Source organism: Carassius gibelio, chromosome B17, assembly GCF_023724105.1.
Source record: "Carassius gibelio isolate Cgi1373 ecotype wild population from Czech Republic chromosome B17, carGib1.2-hapl.c, whole genome shotgun sequence".
Classification (NCBI taxonomy): Eukaryota; Metazoa; Chordata; class Actinopteri; order Cypriniformes; family Cyprinidae; genus Carassius; species Carassius gibelio.
This window is the reverse complement of record NC_068412.1, coordinates 5,701,813-5,724,514: the sequence shown is the minus strand read 5'-3', so window position 1 is coordinate 5,724,514 and position 22,702 is coordinate 5,701,813.

The window sequence follows — 22,702 nt, the reverse complement described above, 5'->3', positions numbered from 1 at the left end:
ACCTTTATAGATTATTATTTGATCAATAAATGGTGATGGGCAAAGTAGTGTTATCTATTAACTACACATAAAAACCAGATAAGGACTGCCAAGTGCCATTAAGTGTCATGACATCTCTCTGCTTGCATGATAAATATTATTTTAGAAATTAATAATTATTTTAGTTTAACACAACATACTTGTTCAGTGATAACTATGAAAAAAAATAGATAAAAAGTCATAACGGTCTTATCAAGTACAGTATAACTATACAACGGTGTATCCGAATGCAGATACAAAAAATGTTGTGATTATTACATATACAAATACAGGCTGTTACATGAAAATTTTTACATATAATGTCATAATTATAAAGTTTTTAAAATGTACATATGTAATTGTTGCATAAGGCTATACATCAATAAGCATTTATTGATAAAAAAAAAAAAAAACGATTTAATGTGTTTTCATTTACAATAGCATGAACCACGAGTAGTCAAGTAACTCAAGGTGTTTTTTTTTTTTTAATCGACTAGTAGAAATCAGCAGTCTTGCAACCACTATACTGTACAACATTCATTACAGTTTAATTATTGTAAATGGTAAGTTTAATTCTATCTAGGTGTAGACGTAAATAAAACACAATCTAACAGGTAGAAAATTAAATTAGAAACAACTAAACTTTTCCAAAAGCAGCAAGTGTGCTTCTGGTCATGCACATCCTAAGTCCGAGACGAGTCCAAGTGCAAATGCAATGAGTCCGAGACAAGTCCGAGATGATAGAAAAATGTCTTGAGTCCGGACTCGAGTACTAGAGCCCTAGCTGTCATGATTCTGCCCTTGTGTCCTTGATTTTTCCTAGTCTTGAGGCAGGATCATGGCAGACCCGTGTTTTGTTTACAAGCACATGGCCTTGTCTTTGGGCCATGTGCTTGTGTTGTCTCGTTCCCTTGCCCCGCCCCCCTTGTTATCCTTGTCTTGTTGTGATTGCCTTATCTGTGCCACCTGTTGTCTCTTGATTAGTTCCCCTATTTAGATCCCCTAGTGTGCTCTGTCTTTTGTCGGTTCATTGTTCCTCACCTGTGATTGTGATTTGTACCTGTACCTCTGATGTGATTGTTTCCTCAAACTGTTCCACGTATTGTCATCCCTGAAGAAGTCTTTGTATACCGTGAGTGTTTGTTTATAGTTAGTGTTCTCCTGTCTTGAGTCTTTGTTTATCTCGTCTAGTCAGTCTATTTAGTATTTGCTGTATCTGCCCTAGTCCTGTTTTCCCCCTCGTGGGTTTTGTTTTCCCCTTTTTGTGAATAAACCCCTTGTTTTGTGATTCCCTGTCTGCACTTGAGTTCCTCCCTTGCCTAACCCTGACAGAATGAACCGACCAAGATGGAACTCAGCAGACAGGAGGCAATGCTGGATGTCATCAGCCAGCAAGCGAGATGGTTTTGAGGGCTCTCGCCTAGTGGTGTTCCGGGGGACCAGGGGAGGTCGTTCCGGAGCAAGCGGTCGAGAGGAGGAGCCACAGAGGTCCCCTCCACCTACCCAGCTGCCAACGATTCCAGAGGGTCGTATCCTGGCCGTGGCCGCTCTGGGGGATCAGGCACATCCCTCACCGAGCCCTGAGGTGCCTCCCACACCCGTCGGTCTCCCCGGGAAGCGAGGGAGACGGTTTTCGTGGGAGTCTGCCTCGTAATCGTCGGTGTCGGAGTCACCCCTGCCAGAGACCGAACTCCCCCAACCCGTCTCTGACCCAGCGGTGACCTCTGCACCACGGCCAAGGAGGAAGAGGAGGAAGAAGGGGTCTTCCGGTCCTGCGACTTTGTCTCCTCCTGCAGTGGTGAGCGTGCCCGAGCCAGCAGCGGAGAGCGATGGCGTGCCCGAGCCAGCAGCGGAGAGCGCTGGCGTGCCCGAGCCAGCAGCGGAGAGCGCTGGCGTGCCCGAGCCAGCAGCGGAGAGCGCTGGCGTGCCCGAGCCAGCAGCGGAGAGCGCTGGCGTGCCCGAGCCAGCAGCGGAGAGCGCTGGCATGCCCGAGCCAGCAGCGGAGAGCGTGCCCGAGCCAGCAGCGGTGAGCGCTGGCATGCCCGAGCCAGCAGCGGTGAGCGCTGGCATGCCCGAGCCGGCAAGGAGAGCTGTATTCAAGTCTGCAGTCGTGAGAGCGGAGGAGAGAGCCGCGGCCGACTCTGCAGCAGAAACTCTAGTACAGTCTGTCTCCTCTCGTAAGGAGATGCCAGTTATCCCAGCTGCTAAAGCCTTCTCAGAGTATTTGTCCCGTCTTGTCCAGATTCTAGAAGCCCCAGTCAGTCCTGTCTTGTCCCCAGACCCTGTCCCCAGAAGTCCCCTGTGTCCAGCCGTTGTCCCCCCGTGTCCAGCCGTTGTCCCCCCGTGTCCAGTAGATGTTGTATCCCCGTGTCCAGTAGATGTTGTATCCCCGTGTCCTGTCGTCTCCCCGTGCCCTGTAGATGTTGTCTCCCCATGCCCTGTTGATGTAGTCGCCCCTCGTCCTGTTGATGTAGTCGCCCCTCGTCCTGTTGATGTTGCCCCGCGTCCCGTAAGTGTTGCCCCGCGTCCTGTGTCTGCCCCTGTCAGGTCCTCTGTCAGTTGTCCAGAGACCTCTCCCCACCCCTCTCCACCCAGACCTGCCCGGACCCCTCGTCGTCAGCCTTCGTCCCGTCCTCCTAAAACTCCTGCCCCACCCACTCACCCTGGTCTGTCCCCCATGAACTTTGTGGTCCCACCCCCTCCCCTTCCCTGTTTGTTTTTTTTGATTTGTCACCCTAACCCTGCCATTGTGTATTCATGTTTGCCTTTGTTATTATTTGTCATGTCTTGTTGGTTTGTGTCTGTGTCCCAGTCTGTCATGTCAGTCATGTCCCGTGTTTGATGTTCCCTTGAGGAGCGTCTGGAAGCCGCTCCTTAAGGGAGGGGTTCTGTCATGATTCTGCCCTTGTGTCCTTGATTTTTCCTAGTCTTGAGGCAGGATCATGGCAGACCCGTGTTTTGTGTACAAGCACATGGCCTTGTCTTTGGGCCATGTGCTTGTGTTGTCTCGTTCCCTTGCCCCGCCCCCCTTGTTATCCTTGTCTTGTTGTGATTGCCTTATCTGTGCCACCTGTTGTCTCTTGATTAGTTCCCCTATTTAGATCCCCTAGTGTGCTCTGTCTTTTGTCGGTTCATTGTTCCTCACCTGTGATTGTGATTTGTACCTGTACCTCTGATGTGATTGTTTCCTCAAACTGTTCCACGTATTGTCATCCCTGAAGAAGTCTTTGTATACCGTGAGTCTTTGTTTATCTCGTCTAGTCAGTCTATTTAGTATTTGCTGTATCTGCCCTAGTCCTGTTTTCCCCCTCGTGGGTTTTGTTTTCCCCTTTTTGTGAATAAACCCCTTGTTTTGTGATTCCCTGTCTGCACTTGAGTTCCTCCCTTGCCTAACCCTGACACTAGCCCTTTCCCTTCCTAACAAAACGTATGAACAACTTCTCCACACCTGTACCATCAAGGACTTTTCAAACTCTGCTGCTCTGTGAACAGTGACATTCCAGATAACGTGCTTCATTAACCAGGCTACCAGCTGTTCTACACAGAGTTGACGGGGATAACAAGAGGTGTTGGATGGTGATTCTACATCAACGAATGTTGGTGTTCATATGTAACAAAACTAAAAAGGTAAGTTGTCTTAACTTAGAGGCACTCTTCATAAACTGTTAACATTTCTATTTGCCAAATGTTTTTCTCTTTCAATCTTGTGAATTTGTACATTCCTCCAGATGCATGCATGAGTGCTGGGATGCAACAGCTAGTCAAACAAATAACTGAAATGGAACAAAGGTACCCAGACTCTTTTTTTAATCATTCTTGAAAATTTAACAAATCAAATCTCTCACTTCCAATCAGTCGTAAATGGGACGCGTGTGCACGCTCACTCTCAATTACCATAAATCCCGCCTATTAAATCTGACTGACAACTATATATGAGCATCATATTATGACACCAAACTAAGGATTTCAACATGTCTTCTCAAAAGCGACTGAAAAAGAAACATTTCTCAGCTGCAGAAATTGAAGTTTTATTATCAGAAGTTCATTCAAAACGCCACATTTTATTTTCAAGCGTACATAGTGGCGTATCAGGTCCTAAAAAAGGAAGTTTGGCAGCATATTACAGATCCTATTACTGGCTCTCATAATAAAAGTTAAAATAAAAACCGTATGTAATTAATATATATAATATTTTTTTCAAAATGCCGTGTAAATATGTACCCGATTAAGGTGAATTAAAATTCAGCCGTATTAATGAGCAAAACGCTCAGACGTTAAACGCACTATTTACGCGTGGCTGGGAGCAGGTGTAGATTTCTTTCGTACCAACTAACATTTGGAAAATACGACCGTTTTAATGAATCCGAAAATTTACGCCAAAACCACTTTACACGCGATTTACACAAAAATTTGTTCTGCTCCTGTTTCATGAATGAGACCCTAAGAGTTTCACCTCTTCATTGCTGTGAATTTTTTTTTTTTTTGTAGATTTTACACACAAACATTTTCTGTGTTTTCAATTTGAATTTATATAGGTCATTCATTTTTGACAGAAGACTGTGAGTTTTACAATTTTTTTATGGGCACTTAGCTTTTTCAAATCATGCCCTCAATTTTTGTGTGTTTTCACATACGAAGTGCCATAAAAGTCACCAAGTTTAGTACCACGAACAACGGACAAAGCGTGTTTTGTTAATGGTGTTAGATTATCAATGACTCATCTGTCCAAAGCCACAAGAACATTCCATGATTATTCCTCAATTGATGTCATCCCTGATTCATTTTCCAAACACACAGGAAACACTCTAATCCAGACAATATCAGCAAGGTGTCCATTGTCAAGCATTCAACTCTTGTTTGCTGAGACTATAGATGGCTTCCACAGGGAAAATGTCACGATAAAGGAATTAAATGCATAAGAAGGCAATGAGTGTTTCAAAGTTATGTCTTTTTTTCATACTCGCATGAAATGCAGTAGCTGTCTTTCTTATGTTGTCCCTCTCGCTCATAAGCTTTCTTTCTCTGCTGTCCAGCACATGTGGTCTGTATTAAATTATTGGCAAGAGCGTTAATCTGGAATCTTCCTTTGGTGGATGTGGTCCAGGCAGACTTTCACTCATTCCCCGCCGACAGATCTTAGTGGAAAATCTCTGTCCATTTATGCTGTGAAAATACTCACACTCAGTCGGCTCAAAACCACATATGAACAAACAGCATTGCAGTACTACTGATGCTACAAAAATGTAAACATTTTGATATTATTACAATGCTGGGAAGTTGACACTCATCCTAGATATTCTTTACCATTGTTCTTCTTCTTCTTCTTTTTTTTTTTTTTTTGCAAAGTGAAAAAGTTGACTGGCTGTCTACTTAAAGGAGTATACTGTTTTCTTATTTTCATCCACTCATTTTATATTCCTGTAGCTACCCGTGTTGTCATAATTCATTATCTTCCACCCTCATTTGTCAAGTGAAAATAAGACCTGTATTGTCTAACATTAAAAAACATTTCACCCAAAACTGGATCATTTTAAATTATAATTTTAAATGTGTGCGATATTCTTTTGTTCATTTCTAGGATGTAAACATCACTTTTTTCCATTCAGTTAGTTCCTGAGGGAACTGCAATGTTCAAGCTTCAAGGAGACGTAGGAGTTTTAACATGAAACTATCTTTAATAACAGGAAGTAAGGACCACACGTAGCACAGGGGATGAAGACATTCAGAACCGGACAAAGAAACTTAGAACTAATAGGACACACCTAGGAGCAAATAGAATAATATGGGGAACACCGGGTTTAAATGATAAGGACAGGGGGAGGACCAAATATAGGTATAAAGAAACATAACATGGGTACACACAAACAGTCTGAAGGGTGTGACATTACTCTCCCTCCCGGAAGTGCATCCCGTGCTGTAACAATTCCACTGGGGAAGAGGGGCGGCGGGCCTCCAGAGCAATACCCATTCAGGGCACCTTAAGTAAGTGTGTGGATGATGTTACTACCACTAGGACAATAACTATCCACCCTAACCAGAAGCCCTGGCTAACTGCTGAGGTCAGATCACTTCTGAGAGCACGAGATTCAGCATTCAGGAAGGGTGACACGGAGGCACTTCGAGTGGCAAGGAGGAATTTGAATACCAGCATAAAAAGAGCTAAGGCTCATTATGCTCTCAAGATACAGGGTCATTTTTCTACCATGACCCCCAGAGAATGTGGGCTGACATTAAGAGCATCACTGATTATAAAAGAGGAGATGTTAAATGCTCCAGAGATCCATCTCTTCCTGATGCTCTCAACACTTTCTACGCTCGTATTGAGGCCTCTAATAACACTCCTAGCACTAGACTCACTGTACCACCTGGTGAGCAGCCACCCAGTGTTACCACAGAAGATGTCAGGAGGGTCCTTCAGAGAGTCAAACCACGGAAAGCTGCAGGCCCAGATAACATCCCAGGCAGGGTTCTGAAAGACTGTGCATTTCAGCGTTCAGAGGTACTGACTGACATTTTTAATATCTCACTGTCAAAAGCAGTTGTACCCTCATGCTTTAAATCTGCTAATATCATTCCTGTGCCTAAGACTAATACAGTGTCAGGTTTTAATGACTATCACCTAGTAGCACTCATCCCAATAGTGATGAAGTGCTTTGAGCAGCTGGTCATGACTCAAATTAGTGACAAAATTGAAAGAAAATAGAAAGAACAGGTCCACTATAGATGCCGTCTCATCAGTTTTACATCTGGCTCTTACCCATCTGGAGAGCAACGACACCCATGTGAGATTGCTTTTTATGGATTTTAGTTTGGCTTTTAATACAATCATACGACAGGCATTGATACACAAACTGGAAATTCTAGGACTGAGTTACTCATAGTGCAACTGGTTACTGAACTTTTTAACAAACACAAAACAGTCTGTAAAAATCCATAAGGGCTGTGTCCTGAGCCCAATTTTGTACACACTGCTGAGATATGATTGTTCAGCCAGACATCCGAGTAATCATGTTGTCATGTTCGCAGACGATACTGTGTTGATGGGACTCATTTCTCAGAATGATGACTCAGCCTACAGATCAGAGGTGGAACAAATGGTGGCTTGGTGCAACAACCTTTGCATTAACGTAGAAAAGACTAAAGAAATTATTGTGGACTTTAGAAAAACCAATCTGAGACACTCCCCTCCCATTTGTATTGGGGGGGGGGGGGGGGGCTGAGGTTAAAGTTGTCTCCAGCTACAAATATCTAGGAGTACATATCAACAATGACTTAAAGCGAAAAAAAGCAAGTATCATGAAAGACTTATCTCAAAATGCTAATAGACTATTTTACCCTCTTCCTTCAGGCAGGAGGCTGCGCAGCATCAGAGCTAGAACATCAAGGTTATAAAACAGCTTCTATCCAGAAGCCGTGAGACTTTTTAACACTGCCAACTGCAGAATTGATAAACTGAACTTGCTGTCCTAAATTAGATTGCACTAACTTTATTACTATGTTGCTAATTTTTAAGGATTTTTAGTGTGTGGAGAGACTGTACCCATATATTAATATGGGCTTGTATTATCTGTTATTTTATCTATCGTATTTATTGATGAGTTGTTAGTTATTTATTGTGAATGGTTTTAACTGGACATCAGTACCTAATTACGTTCCAGCTCATGTACATGCTTTGGAATGACAATAAAATCCTTGACCTTTGCCTTTACCTCTACCATGGCGGATCAGGCAGACTAGGAGGCCATGGTGGAGCAGGCAAGCTAGGAGGCCATGGTGGTGAAGACAGTTCAGGGAACCATGGTGGAGCAAACAGTTCAGGGGGCAATGGCGGACTAGACAGACTAGGAGGCCATGGTGAACCAGGCAGACTAGGAGGCCATGGTGAAGCAGGCAGACTAGGAGGCCATGGTGAAGCAGGCAGACTGGGAGGCCATGGTGAACCAGGCAGACTGGGAGGCCATGGTGAACCAGGCAGACTAGAAGGCCATGGTGAAGCAGATAGTCTAGGAGACCATGGCGGATCAACTGTGGCAACTATGGCCACAGATATATGCCCCAAACCTCCCCAACAACCACCCCCCACCCCCCCAAAAAATGCATTGGGTAAAACTAGGTTTTCATTGCCAGGAAGGATCCTGGAGGGTGCTCTGGAGGAGCGGGCAATGGAGGAGTGGAGCTGGTTAACACAGAGGGTTCAGGAGACGAAGGAGGGCTGCACAGGACGATAGGAGTTTGGGGTGAGGATAGGAGCCAAAAACTCTGGGTGTAGCGCCATGAGCACGCTGGAAGTGGACATTGGGGCCAAGTTGAGGGCAGAGTACAGTCTTTTTCTTCTCATTCTCTTAGTCTGGGTTGAGATAACTAGCATGGATAGCAGGCTTGACTGAGCCATTGCCAGCGGGCTTCACTAGGGAATAGGCCAGCAGGTTTGACTCGGGAAACAGCCTGGTTCTGGATCAGGGCCGGATGCTCTCCAGACACCAGAGGATCCCTTCCCTCCAGCTCAGTCCAGTGGGGTCTGGGAGGTCCACGGGGCGATGGTAGTTTAATTTCTAACTGTGGATTTTGTTTACTTTTGTCAAGATTTTTACACCAAAAGACCTGGAACACTTTATTGGTTCCATGAAGAACCTGTAAATTTGCATAGAAACTTTTCAAACACAACAAGTTCTTTATAGTAGAAAAATATTCTAAGATATTGGTTCTTTAGAGAACTGTTCACTGAAAGTTGAAATGGTTCCTAAGAAAGCTAAGAAATGCTTAAGAAATTGAGACAAAGAACTGAGTATTTGTTTTAAACAAAGCTACATCGCATGCAGATGGCTTGTGTGCTTCCATTTTTCATTCGAATATATGAATGACTGTAGCTTATAGAGTACCACATGTGGTTGGGTTGGTGAACAGAATGCATTCAGTTATTCAAGACACCCAGCTGACAGGCTCAGCCTTGTAATCTGTGTAGAAGTTAAAGAACACAGTTACCTTTCTTCTTAAATGAAAAGTTCAGGCAAACTGAATCATGTCATATTTGTTTCTGCCGTGACTTTCTTTCTTCCATGGGAAACAAAAGGAGATTCACACGGCTCTTTTTCATTTAGTGCAAGTAAAACAGACAGAAACTGTCAAGTTCCAAAAATGTCAAAATGCATCGTAGTAGTATTCCATACTAGAGTCCTGCAATGGGTCAGGTACCAGCGGGCACCCGCAGATACCTGCTTAAAAGTGGCTGAAACAGGTGGATTTTGACATTCCTAAAATTCATGGGTGGGGATTCGGGCGGATAATTAACTCTTTGCAGGTGGGTAGTAGCGAGGATGAAATTTTTTTGCAATATTTGTATGTCTAAATTACCATTACACATACGCAACAATGATATGACATTTGACCCATCACGTCACCACCACTGCGACAGTGTGACTTGTTGATGCTTCTCGAGCACTGCGAGTGAGAGAGACTTTTCCACAGCTGGATTTGTAATTCAAGAATGGAGAACGCAACTTAAACCTGGGACTGTGGATTATATCCTTTTCCTGCACAGTAACTGCATAGAAAGTAAACGCATAGTTTGTGAGCGACAGGCTCAGGTTGTATTTTTTCTTGTTCTTTTTTTTTCATTAATATGTCTATTTGCGTATAGTTATCAGGTTCCATAGCCAATTTAAGTGCCGATGGTAGGCTACTTGAATGGCGCAATTTCATTTAATTGGCACATTAATGACACTGTTGGGATGTTGAGAGAGGTGCGAGATAAAAAATAAAGCTCTTTAATTGGAATGATTTTATAGTGTGTGTTTTATCGCGGGAGTGGATCGGGTAAGGGCCAAATTTTAACGGGCCTGGGCGGGTGCGGATTTAATTTCTGGTGCTGAACTTTGAACTTTTCTGGTGCTGAAATTCCATGCTATTTGTATGGTACAATGAGAAAATTTGGTAACACTTTACTTATAGTGTTTATGTATAATTCTTTAAAGAGTAGTTTTGATGCATTAGTTATGCCTTGTAATGCACCTTACAATGCATTGTACAAACTTGTAAATAATTGTAACCACAGTTAATATATTACAAAACTGCATTTTAAATTCAGTTATGATTATTTACAACTGGATATAATGTATTACAACACATATTATACATATTTATAATACATTATAGCCTTTATTAATCCTTTATAATGCAATATACACAAGGCTTTAAATAAAGTTTTACCAATAGTTCTCACTGTATCAAGAACATTTGATGTAAAGTTGAGTAAATGATAGAATTATCATCTTTGGAAGATATTTTATTTTAAAAGTTTCTGCAAACATAATGTTGTCCGTGTGTGTACATTCAGAACTAAATTATCATGAAATTTTTTTTAGAATAATCTCAGTTAAGAGTAACAATCTCCATATGGCAGAAACTCCAGGGACCAGAATAACTATTTATCTGCTATAGAACATGACCTTTAAGGTAATGCTAACATGAAAGAATGCAAAACAGCCAGTTTTCCCATGACCATATTAAAATATATTTGCAATCAGATGCAAGACAAGGTACTGTGATCAGACAATCTGATAGAGTAACCCAAACCCCTTTTACAACAACATATGGCAGCGCTTACATGCTTTTCTAACTCCCTTTTTCCATCTGTATTCACTTCTGTCAAACATTTTCCTTATTCCAGCTCAGGCTTTATATCTTTGCAAGCTCACATGTCGCAGACCACATCTAAAATGGCTGCTGGCTGCAAGAACCAAACTGTCAGTAGTTGATAAAAGACTAGCACATACTTCAAAATGGTGTTTAAAGTTAAAACATTTCGAGTTTGGGAGTGATAATTGCATACTCACATGCAGAGTTTCCTCATTTAAAGTTCTATGTATAAACAATGACCACAGAGAACATATAGACTGAATGTATTTGAAGATATTTAAAAAATATAGTATGTAATTTTTTCAATTTTAAAATACTTTCTCCAATTTAAGTCAACAATAAAGCTATTTGTATTTAGACTCCCAAAAATAGTTAACTCTGTGGCTCTGTGGCATTTTTAGAAACATTTCTTTTTGTTTGTTCTTTCAGTGTTACTTTAAACTTCTGGTTCCACTAATGGCTCGAGTTTGAGATTTGACATTGTGTTTGAACAAATTGGAAAATTATCTTATTTTCTCTTCTTGAGTTAATTGAGCCACTTGTACATAAGTTACTTGTAAGATCTCACAAAATAAAATTTGTATTGTAGGGATGCACCGATACCAATTTTAACAAACAACTATTGGCCAATTGCAATAAAAAAAGTAATAATGAAGAGTCTTGAATGATCTCTCTTAGACATAGCCAATACAATATCAACTTTTCTAGATTTACCAAAGACCAAATATATTAAACAAAAGAAAAAACTGTCAAAGCAATAAAAACATTAAATAATTTTTTTTTCAACATATTTAAAAATGTTTGAGCATGGATGAAAAAAACACTACTCCTATAAGTGTTTTGAGAGGGAAAAAGCAGCCTAAATTAGTAGGCTATACGTTGCATTTTCACGATATTGTGACTTACCAATGATGAATTTTCAGCTGAGCGTGTACACTAAGTATGTGTGTTAGATAAATAAGTGAATGTGTATATAAATATAAAAGCCATCAGTATCGGCTCATTTTATACTATTTTCTATATGCCAATGGCTTTAACCACTTAACTGTCACCCCGTCCCAAATACGGGATGCCTACGTTTACCTTACTATATTACAATCAAATCTAATCTAATCTTGACAAACTTTATATCGTTGGAAAGGTCTAAGTCTCCCAAATATATGTTTTACCAATGTTATGTAGGAAAAGTAATAGATCAATTTATGGCAAGAGTGCATCCTCAAAAATCTAAAATTATAACAGGAGTTTTGACCTTTGTTTACAAAAATCTAAAATTATAACAGGAGTTTTGACCTTTGTTTAAAAAAAAAGACTTCTTTGTTGCCTTTTTCTCTATCACATTTTAGAAATCATCAGAAGTTATATATCAACTGAAATTTCTAAATTCATCCTTTAAAACCCATTTTCCTTTAAAACCCATCTCAAACATTGCATTACCATGTAAATGGTACATCAATATCATGTTACAAAATGTTTTCAGTCATGAATTATAAAAAATTAGGTTTTTATAATGCACATTCAAATCTATCTTCAAAAACTTGAGTGACAGTTACTGTAAGGGGTTAAAATAATCAATAATTGCCAATAAATATCACTAAATTTGACAAGGATAATATTTAGAGCAACCAACACAAAGTTAGATCAGTGAAATTTTGAATTTCTCAACCATCACTGAATTGTTCCCAGCAAAGTTGACAAAATCAACAAAACAAAGGATCTTAAGTTTTATAACACTTTGTTCAAATGACAAGAATCTGCTTTATTAACACTAGGACCTCTACTAATGTGCAAAGTTTTGTGACAGGACTCAAACCACTTGGTCGTAGAAGAAACAAAAGCTTTGTGTGTGTGTAGATTTGTTCTTGTGAAGGTCAAAATGTTCTCACTCTTCAAAAATGTTCTCACAAATATAGTCAAAGCAGTCAAGCACAGATTTGTGAGCCAGGCCACACTTGTAAAAAGGGCTCATAAGGGGGGCAGATTAAGTTTTATTTATTTATTTATTTATTTATTTCCAATCTAGTTATGGTTTGTGTGATGGTTTGGTTCAGGGGTAGTGTATGGGTTAGGAAATATTTGAGGATGGCGGCCATGCTTTCAAGATATGCACACCACAATCATGGCATTTTGGACAAAGACACGTGCCAATTTCCAAAAGAACCAAACTAATGTTGAGTAGGTATAGCAATATTTTTTTCCTGTTTTTTTACCACCAAGTGGCCAATTGCCTTGATATTTTTGATGTGTCAACAGACTGAGCTTATTCATACATGTACCAAGTTTGGTAAAAATATGTCCTTTCTTTTAAGAGTTATTGCCATTTTAGTAAAAGTGGCCTCTCCTTATTCAAATATAACACTTTTGGATTCAAGTGTATTATAGACCTAGTGTGTCAGAGGAACAAGTGCACAGTTGTGGTAGCTCTATAGCTTCACTGATAAAGAGAAATTAGCTGGTGGTGCAGATTTACTTATTGTAAAATTATCATGTGATTTGTAATGTTTGATGTTGATGTCATAACAGATGTCAGTAGACCGAGAAGATTTTAAAACAAGTGAATCATTCATAAATTCCTACAATCTTACCTTCAATACAAAGTGCAACAGAAGACAAATAATGCAGCGCTGAAAAGAAGCTGGGCTACATAATGTCTATTGGCTTGGTTTCATTGTCTTTTTTTAAAGCAAGATCTGCTAACCCTGAGTCAAGCTGTAACTCTTTGCACCAAAGCTCTGATACATTCAAACGCGGAATCAAAACTCAGTTCATTTTGCTTCTGTACACACTACTTATATTTTGGGGAGTAGAATATTGTTGTCACTCCCATAAACTTCTGAGCTGTGTGTGTGTACAGAACAGAATTAAGCACTTAAAGGCAAATGTTGAGAGAGCTCCTTTAACTCAAAAGTTCAAAGACAGAACTTCTAACTGTGGAAGTCTGAGTTTGGCGGGGGAATGTCAAGAGTCACACAGCATGATCCGAGGAAAAGAGTGGAGCCCTGTGGTTTGTAAACAAATAGCCCTTATGTTTCACGCAGTCAGTCTCTCATCCCCACAGCTTTTGCTCCTTTGAGATTGTGCACTTTATTTTTCCACAAAATGAAAACCTACCTTTCAAGCCTGATGCATGAAACAAGAACTAGTTGCAACATAATTACTGGTTTAGAAGTTCACAGGGTTTTATTGTATCTGTATTCCACAACCTCTAAATGCATTATTAATCATCAGTGTGTCTGACTGTCTGACAGTGTCTGAAGAATTTTTGGCAATGGTAGGACACTTTGGATACTGTCATTTTAGTAAACCATTAGAGACTCCTTTAGGGCCATTAGAGTTAAGGTCAGGGTTATTTTTTCTTCTGGTCATACACAGCACAAAATCTCCTTTCAACACATTTGATAAATGGCTATGCTATTTTTTTTTTTTTATTATTATTATTTTATATTTGGGGTAACATGCATGTGTGCATTGTTATACAAGAAACCACAAAGCTTGAGCAAAGACAAAGCTTTTCTGACTTTCACTGTATATGATTAAATACATTTAACATTATACTATGGGGCCGTTGAATGCTTAAATCTGATAAGTTGATGAACATTCTAAAGCGTGCAATTATTTTCAGGGAAATGCATGGCTTAAGTAGTTCCAGACAGGTCTTGACCACATTACATTTTCATCACTTCATGATATTTATGGTATTTCAAAATAACCAAAACCCACAATGACACTGACTAAGTGAAAAAAAAGGGTAAAAATATTTACATGTTTAAACCACAAAATTATGTTTTGTTATGTACGGAAAGCACATACTCTCTTTTTCCTGCTCTCTCCCCCACTCAAATGCAAATAATATTGATTGCATTATTTTACATTAATTAAATGGCCCATCGTCAATTATTTTTTATTTACAATTCTATGTAAAATAAATCACCTGAACGCAATTATATGACCACATTGGGTATGTTATATTATTTTTTACATATATGCGGTTTAAGTTGTTCCTACATTTTTATGAAAGTTATTGGTGAATCATGTTTGGTTTGTGAAAATGTTGGTGCACAGATTTAAGGTATGCATTTATGCATGAGCATGCTTAATGAATGAGACCCATTGTTTTTAATTTCAAGATTACACTGAATTCAAGTTTATAGTGATGTCAATTGATGTTAAGTCCTGTTTTTGGTATTAGTTCATGGTTTTTCATGTTATTACACATCCCACAAATCGTGGTTTCTTAACTTTTTCTTTCCTAACATTGCAGTACCTCACTCAGCTATGCTATCAAAAGTTTGAGTGATGTTGCTTTGGCATGCAAACACTTCACCCTGAGGGAAGCACTGTACTGATGTGTACAATATTTCTTGTTGCTTTACACATTTGTGTTTCAACTGTTTCAACAGGGCCTCTATAATATAATATCAAACATATTGGGTTGAGAGAGTTATGTGTGAAATGCTTTCTACTACAGATTTACAGACTTTATATGTAATTTGTAATGTTTTATGTTAATTTCTCATGGTAAGAAATTAGTATTTATCTCAGCATAAAACTGTATATTTATCTGACAACTTAGGAAGTTAAACATTAAAATATATATATTTTTAAATAAATAAATAATAATCAGCCACAACAATAAAATCACCTGCCTAACATTGTGTAGGTGCTGCCAAAACTGCTCTGAAGAGTTGAGTCATGGACTCCACAAGAGCTCTGAACATGTCCTTTGGTTTCTGTTACCAAAACCTTAGCAGAAGATCCTTCATGTCCTTCAAGATGCACTGTGTGTTCTGACACTTTTCTATTATGGTAAGCATTAGGATTTTCATGAGTTTGACCTGCAGTAGCTCTTCGGATCAGACCAGATGACTAGTTAACAGTATTTAAATGTAAACATACTTTATTATTGTAAAAATACTCAAGACCACATCAGAACATAGTCAACCTATGTATTTCCATAACATACTCGGTTATAAACGTCTTGCTAAAGATGCTATGGGAACACAGTACAATCACACCATGGGGACACTTAATTTCCAGCGATATCATCGACTGAACTGAGCTGGATGGTGACATCAATGAATTCAATGATGAACTGCCTTTTTTACATTATTGACATACTATTTTCTTATTTAATGCTGTTCAGTTGCTTTGTCACACTCTGTATTGTTAAAAGCACCATATAAATAAAGGTTATTTGACCTGACTTAACTTAATGTTGTCCTAAAAAGCGCTGGGTCCAAGGAACAAAAAACAGCAACACCATAAGGTAAAAGGGTTAAACTCAGAGGTTATACCTGGCCCTGGGTGATTGTCCAGAAGACTCTGAGAGCGCATGATGGGTCAAGTAAATTTATGATGGGTTTGAGCATGTATGGTCAAACTTCCACTCATAAGGAACTGCATAAGCAGGAAGGGCCCATTATACAGAAATAACTATTGCCTGTAATGCAGATTATAAACCTAGCAAATGTGGATGGCGAGCCCAAGCGTGCTGCCGCAAATATTTCTGCAATGGTCACGCCACAAGACCAGGCCCAAGAAGAGGAGACACCTCTAGTTGAATGGGCTCTTATTCCAATGGGACATTGTAAGCCCAAGGAACAGTAGGCTAGCTTAAAAGTGTTGATTACCAATTTAAAGAGTTTCTGCTCTGTGCCCGCACGACCCTTGGCTTGGCCCCTGAAGCAAACAAAGAGCTGTTCTGACTACCTAAACAGGCTAGAACACTCAATGTATACCTTCAGTGCCCTAGCAATACAGAGTAGATTCAACTCCTAGTCCTCCTCTGAAGGAGGAAGTACAGAGAGTGTTAGCCCCTTGCTCTGAATGGAGTGGAGAACACCTTAGTTATTTAGCCATGCCTTGGTTTCAGGACAAACCTAGAGTTACCAGGCCTGAACTACAGGCAATTAGGGCTCACAGGTGGTGGGGACAGCAGTTGGCTGCCAATGACATTGTCATCACTCAACCCCAAATGAGACCAGATAACTTGCGATGGCAGGGGGACTCTTGTCAGGCTGGGAGAAGAGGACAGGAGAAACGTTTCTATGTGGAGAGAGTGAGGTACACAGGACCTGGGCCGACATAAGCTCACTCGCATCTAAGCGCTGTAATCCTCTGCACAGCTGTTTTTCCTCACAAGATCACAGGAGGAAGGAAACAGAAGGGCACAATGGGCGGAGTCGCTTTCTGAAAAAAAAAACTGTCCATGAGCACAGAGAGGCAAGACTCATGCCCTTACAATGGGAGCATTCCGTGTCAGTGAGCGTAGATTCCGCATGGGATTTCCCCAGGCAGGAAACACACTCACGGTGGCCGTCATCAACATGCAGGGGATCCCTGCACTTGTTGCAATAACGGTGCGGCGTTTGAAACAACGCCATTCGCTGGATGGCAGCAGTGGAGCCGGATCACTGCTGCACGGTGCTGAAGGCTGCGGGAAAAAATCTACATGGTCATAAAGATTTTCATACATTTTTGATGCAAGTTTATAATTATTTTAAGTTAGAAAGTTCAGTTAATTGAGTTAATCAGGAAACACCACACATTCATTTTTAGTGAGATAGTGCTCTTTGCCATTTTTGGTTTTATCTGTAACTGTGGGACATTCATTTGATCCCAAATAAACTCACCAAGTCATAAACCAGACTGTTTAGAGAACTGAGCAATAAAGGCTTAGTAGAAAGTCTAAGAATGTGCTGAAACATTCTAAACAAGCATCACATAACAGCTTTTCACATAGCTTTTCATATTAATCATGAATGTTTCTCTTTTTTCCAAAGTGTAAAATGCATGATTTAATGTTTCTCTGCACTGGAGTTGAGTTATACAGTTTATATATTCTTTTTTTCCCCCAAATACAAACATTAAATTTAGCCACTCAATTAATCTTTCTATTAATCAACAATGGATTAGGTTTCCACAATAAATAAATAATAATATCAATATGATGCAGCACAATTGTTTTCAACATTGATAATATTCAGAAATGCTTCTTAAAGGCGCAATATGTAATTTTACTGCTTTAAAAATAGCAGAAATCACTATATCTATGTTATATATATTTTTTAGTTGTGTACTTACATCATCCCGACAGTTTCCACGAACTTTCAAATCCGGAGAAAATTATAGTTTAATTAGAAGACACAGCACGTTTCTTTATTTCCGTTTTGTCGCCCGTCTATGGCACATATAAACTTTGACCCCTCTAGTTTATCTAACTTCCTGCGGAACCGCCAAATACAAAGGTGAACAGAAGCAAACAAAGGTGAACAGAAGCAAAGACGAGACGAAGAAAAAAAAGTAGTAGCTAGCCTTGATCGAGACTATTATATTTTATATTTATATTGTTTATATTCATATTTAAACCTCAATCAATAAATTAGTTGTGGATTATGATTATGCTTTGCCTGCACGTTCTGTGAAGCACAAACATACGGGTGAAATAAATGACCCGAGATGGTTTTGGGACAAGAGAAGCAACAAGACACGGGTAAATATTGGAGTTGCATTTCCAAGATAGAGAGAGCTTCGTGACAAGCTGAAACTACAGAGAGATGATGAACTCGCATCCATTCAGCTAACTTTATCTATCCGTATATATAATAATTAATATATCTCTCCGTTCGAAAAGACGTGATTGTCAAAATACTAAGTTAGAATGAGTGAGGAATGTGCGAAGCGACAGAGCGCGTGTTCCAATGAACAACAACTTCCATGAGCTTTACGCTCTTTCCCGACATCATCAAAGTACGTCTTATGTTATTATTTTGATTGAGTGACCCCTGTTGGCCTGTACGTTTAAGCATCAAATCAGCATATTAGAATGATTTCTAAAGGATCATGTGACACTGAAGACTGGGGTAATGTTGCTGAAAATTCAGCTTCGATTACAGCAATAAATGACATTTTAAAATATATTACAATAGAAAAAAAAGTTTAAAGTATTATAAATAACTTATTTATAATTTTCTAATATTTCACAATTTTATTTTACTTTTTTGAGCCCCGCACATGATATGCAGGAAATATATATATATAATAAATTGTGTACACGATTTACAAATTTTGTTCCCTTGATGAACTAAAATGCGCACACGAATATTATTTCATTTCCTCAATTTGCTAAATTGTCCACACAATTTACTAATTTGTTCTCGTGTACACAATTTAGCAAATTGAGGGAACAAATTAGTAAATTGTGCGGACAATTTATAAATCAAGGGAACGAAATATTAAATTGTGCAAATTATTTAGCCTACATTTTTTCTTGAATGCCATATGCAGGGCTCCGTACATTTGAAATATTTACAGACACCAAACTTTTGACTGGTAGTGTGTGTATCTGTCACACCCCTGGATTCATTGTGTTGTGTTTTCCTCCACATGTGTTCCGAGTCCCTGTTAATTAGTTATTCCATGCACCTGTGTTTCCCCATTTATCCTGTTTTTATAAGCCCTAGTCCTTTCAGTTTGCATTTGTTGGTTCTTGATGTCTTCTATGTGCTCTATGGTCCCCATTTGGATTATTTCGTTTTGTGAATTCCTCGTTCCTTGCTTCTGTGACTCCTGGTGTAGTGTGACAGCATCATATGTCACACTATACATTTCATATAAATTCTATAGGTTGTAAAAACAGATACTGATGTATTCCTGTATGCTGATTGCCTTATCTTTCCTTAGATAATTGAGGCACTGGTAGTGCTCTGAGTCTCTGAAACCAAAATTTGGGATATATTTAACCAAACAAAAACCATGAGTCCCAAAGAAAAAAAAAGGAACTAAAATTAAACCAATAACTATGACTAACTGCAATTACAGCTTTAAAAAAAACCTAAGACTTGACTAAGATTAGATCAACCAAAAGAGAAAACACACACAAGAACAAATGTGTACAACAACAAAAAAAACCTCCGAAACAATAACCAGTGACAGGATTTGGAAACATGAAACAAGAACTTCAAAGTACAAAGCATGCAAAGAATTACAAAATAAGAGATAAACAGGACTAAAACTTAAACCATGGACCAAGGATCAACAAAAATGCCGCAGTTGGCATTGCTGTATATATTGTTGACAGTGAAGAGATCGGAAATGGAGAAGAGAAATGTGTTGAGAAGAAGCGTTTTGCATAATTGGTGTCAAAAGATGTATTTCCACAAAATGAGTGGCTGGTTTGTCATTTGCAGATTGGATTTTAGACTCTATAGAAGAGCACAAGAGTGTTTATTTTTAATCAGTTGTGTCAGTTGATATACAGTATTATATAGGACAAAGCCTGAGAAGTGAGGTAAGAACTGAGGAGTAAAAGGAGAATGTGAGAAGAGATGGAAATCCCTCTTCTGACTGTAACTGTGGATGAGTGGGAGGAATAGGGAAAAAAACTGAATGGAAATGTGAAGAGGTTTACCAGAGATTGTTATGGAAGGGGGTCGGGGGCAGTTTCCTGTAAACATGAAGCTGAGTTCATTTCACACCAGTGAGTAACTGGGGATCGTGAGACAGGAGATGGTGAAGTAGCCTAAACATGTTGAAGTCTCAGGTCTGCATGCTGAATTTTCCAAGGAAGATTAAGTCGCTGTCTTTTGGGAAGAAATAGAAGAAAGTGTCCAGCTGATTGTGGTATGTGCCCGTAGGAGGCGGCCGATGACCACAACATGGTGAAAATATCCTCCTCCACTTTTCAAGCTAAAGTAACAAATACTGCCACAGACCCCTAGCTGTTGTATGTGCGTGTGCTTGTTTATATGGTTTATGAGAACACAAATTTTTATAATGACATGGGTGTGACAGAGGTGAAGATGATTTGTAAGGACACTTTTGGTGTCCCCATTATTCAAAAAGCTTAAAAAAAAACTAAAAAACAAAGCTAAATAGTTTTTTTTTTTTTTTTTTTTTTTTTTTTTTTTGACAATCTTAAAAATGCAGAACGTTGCCTTTGAGGGGAGGTTTAGATGTAAGGCAATAGAAAATACAGTTTGCACAGTATAAAATCCATTATGCCTATGGAGAGTCCCCGTAAACCATCAATGCAAATGTGTGTGTGTGTTCTATCTATCAATCTATCTATCTATCTATCTATCTAACTAGCTAGCTATCTAATGTCTTAATGGCTTATAAAGGATTTGTCAAGCCAACATCAAAGTTTGTGTTGAGCTTTCTTTTTTTTTCTACTTTTATAATAAAACATCTATTCTTGGCAGGACAGTTTGATTTGTCATTGCTATTAGATGAATCAGTCTGATAAAGCAGACTCATATATGGTCATTCTTTCCATGAGAAAGAGAGGAGATATTCTCCACTGGGAACTGACAGCAGGCACTGGGTCTCCATGCCATCCACGTGACATTATCTCATACTCATGATGATGAAACCAGCTGTGTGTCTGTCTGACTGGTCACTTATTGGCTATTTTAACTTTTTCTAAATGGTTTTTCTTTAAACAGGAGCTGTAAACATGAGAATGTCATGTTGTGAATGATTCCAGCTTTAATTATTAAAACATTACTATGGTGACTTTCACTCTATCATCAGAATGTCCCATGGTTAGGAAAAATGAAAAATTAATAAAAATGAAAACTGATCTTGGAAATGAATACCTACCATTCAAAAGACTACTGAAAGAGCAAGTCAATGAGAGACAGAAGTCAGGTTAATATAACAATTTAAAATTGCTTTTAAATTAAATAGTTTATTTATTTGACAGTTTATTTGTTCATTTATTACACTTATTGTACATTACCCATGTTACGTATCTGTTCTTATTGGAATGGTCTTTATTGATTACAATTCTTCTCAATTGCTTTGGGACATTCTCTATACTGTAAGTGCAATGTCAGTGACCAAAATAAAAAGTGTTTTTCTCATCATGTCAGGCACACTGCAGTACACAAAAATATTTTTTATTTAATTATATTTTTTAAACAGTACATTTATTTTTGTAGTAATGTGTTAGATGTAAACTGAAAATTCACCATTGCTTATTGATTTTTACACACTTTGTTGCCTTCCTCTAACACCACCAGCACCTTCTTACATATCTTCAGATAGCTCTTTTACAGCACCTTTGAGTTTTCTAGGGTGACCCAGTAGTGAACAACACAACAAAATTTCCACAACACAATAGAAACAAGCCGCAACACAACAAAAATATCACAAAACAAGTGTTAGCCTTTTAAGATTGTCTTAAGATAAAAATAACACTAGGAGAGTAAAAAACGCAGAACAATACTTGGCGACTTGAACAGGAACTGAGTGTGTGTTATATACAGTTTAATTGATCTCAAGGGAGCGTGTGATTGGTTACAGCTGTGTGCAATCAGTGCAAAGGATGATGGTCCAGGGTGATGTGAAAAATTATGTGTAGCATGCCGCTTTAAATGCAAATTAGCTCTGCTCACCCTGCCCCTCTCTTCCGAGCCGCTCTCTGGGAGACGGTAAACTTTGGCCGCATTCATATATAATAATATAATGATAATATTGATAACTAGCACGTTATTAGGAAACGTGATTTGCAAAGATTCTTAAAAAAGATGTTTAGGCTACTCACATCTTTTGTAGGTGAAGCTGGATCACAAATGATTCACGCGAACATAGACGCATTTAGGTAGATCGGGGGCTCATTACCTTCACAAACAAATTTAATCCACTGCGTCTTCAGTGGCTCTGTTTGTGTGCAATGAATCTCGAATATAAGAAGCTTTTTTAATGAAAATTTACAAAATTACAAAAATTAAGACCCTTTCCCTGATATTCACATTTTTTTGATATTCTGTAATCAAAGACAATACAATTCCTGTGCTGTGTTTTCAGCTATATTTGTGTTTAAAATTAGAGAAGCAACATCATATTTATTTGAACTGAAAGCGCTGCTCCCCTCTGCTGCACTCTGAAAAGAGCAAACGGGGAGAGAGAGAGAGAGGTGTGCGCACTGTGAAAGCAAGATCTCACCCTCGTGAGAAAGTACCAGTGAGTCAAAGAGACTCGTTAAGGTTTGTCCAAATGTCGCTAGATTTGTCGTTAGTCGCTTTTTTGCAAAAAGGTCGCTGGG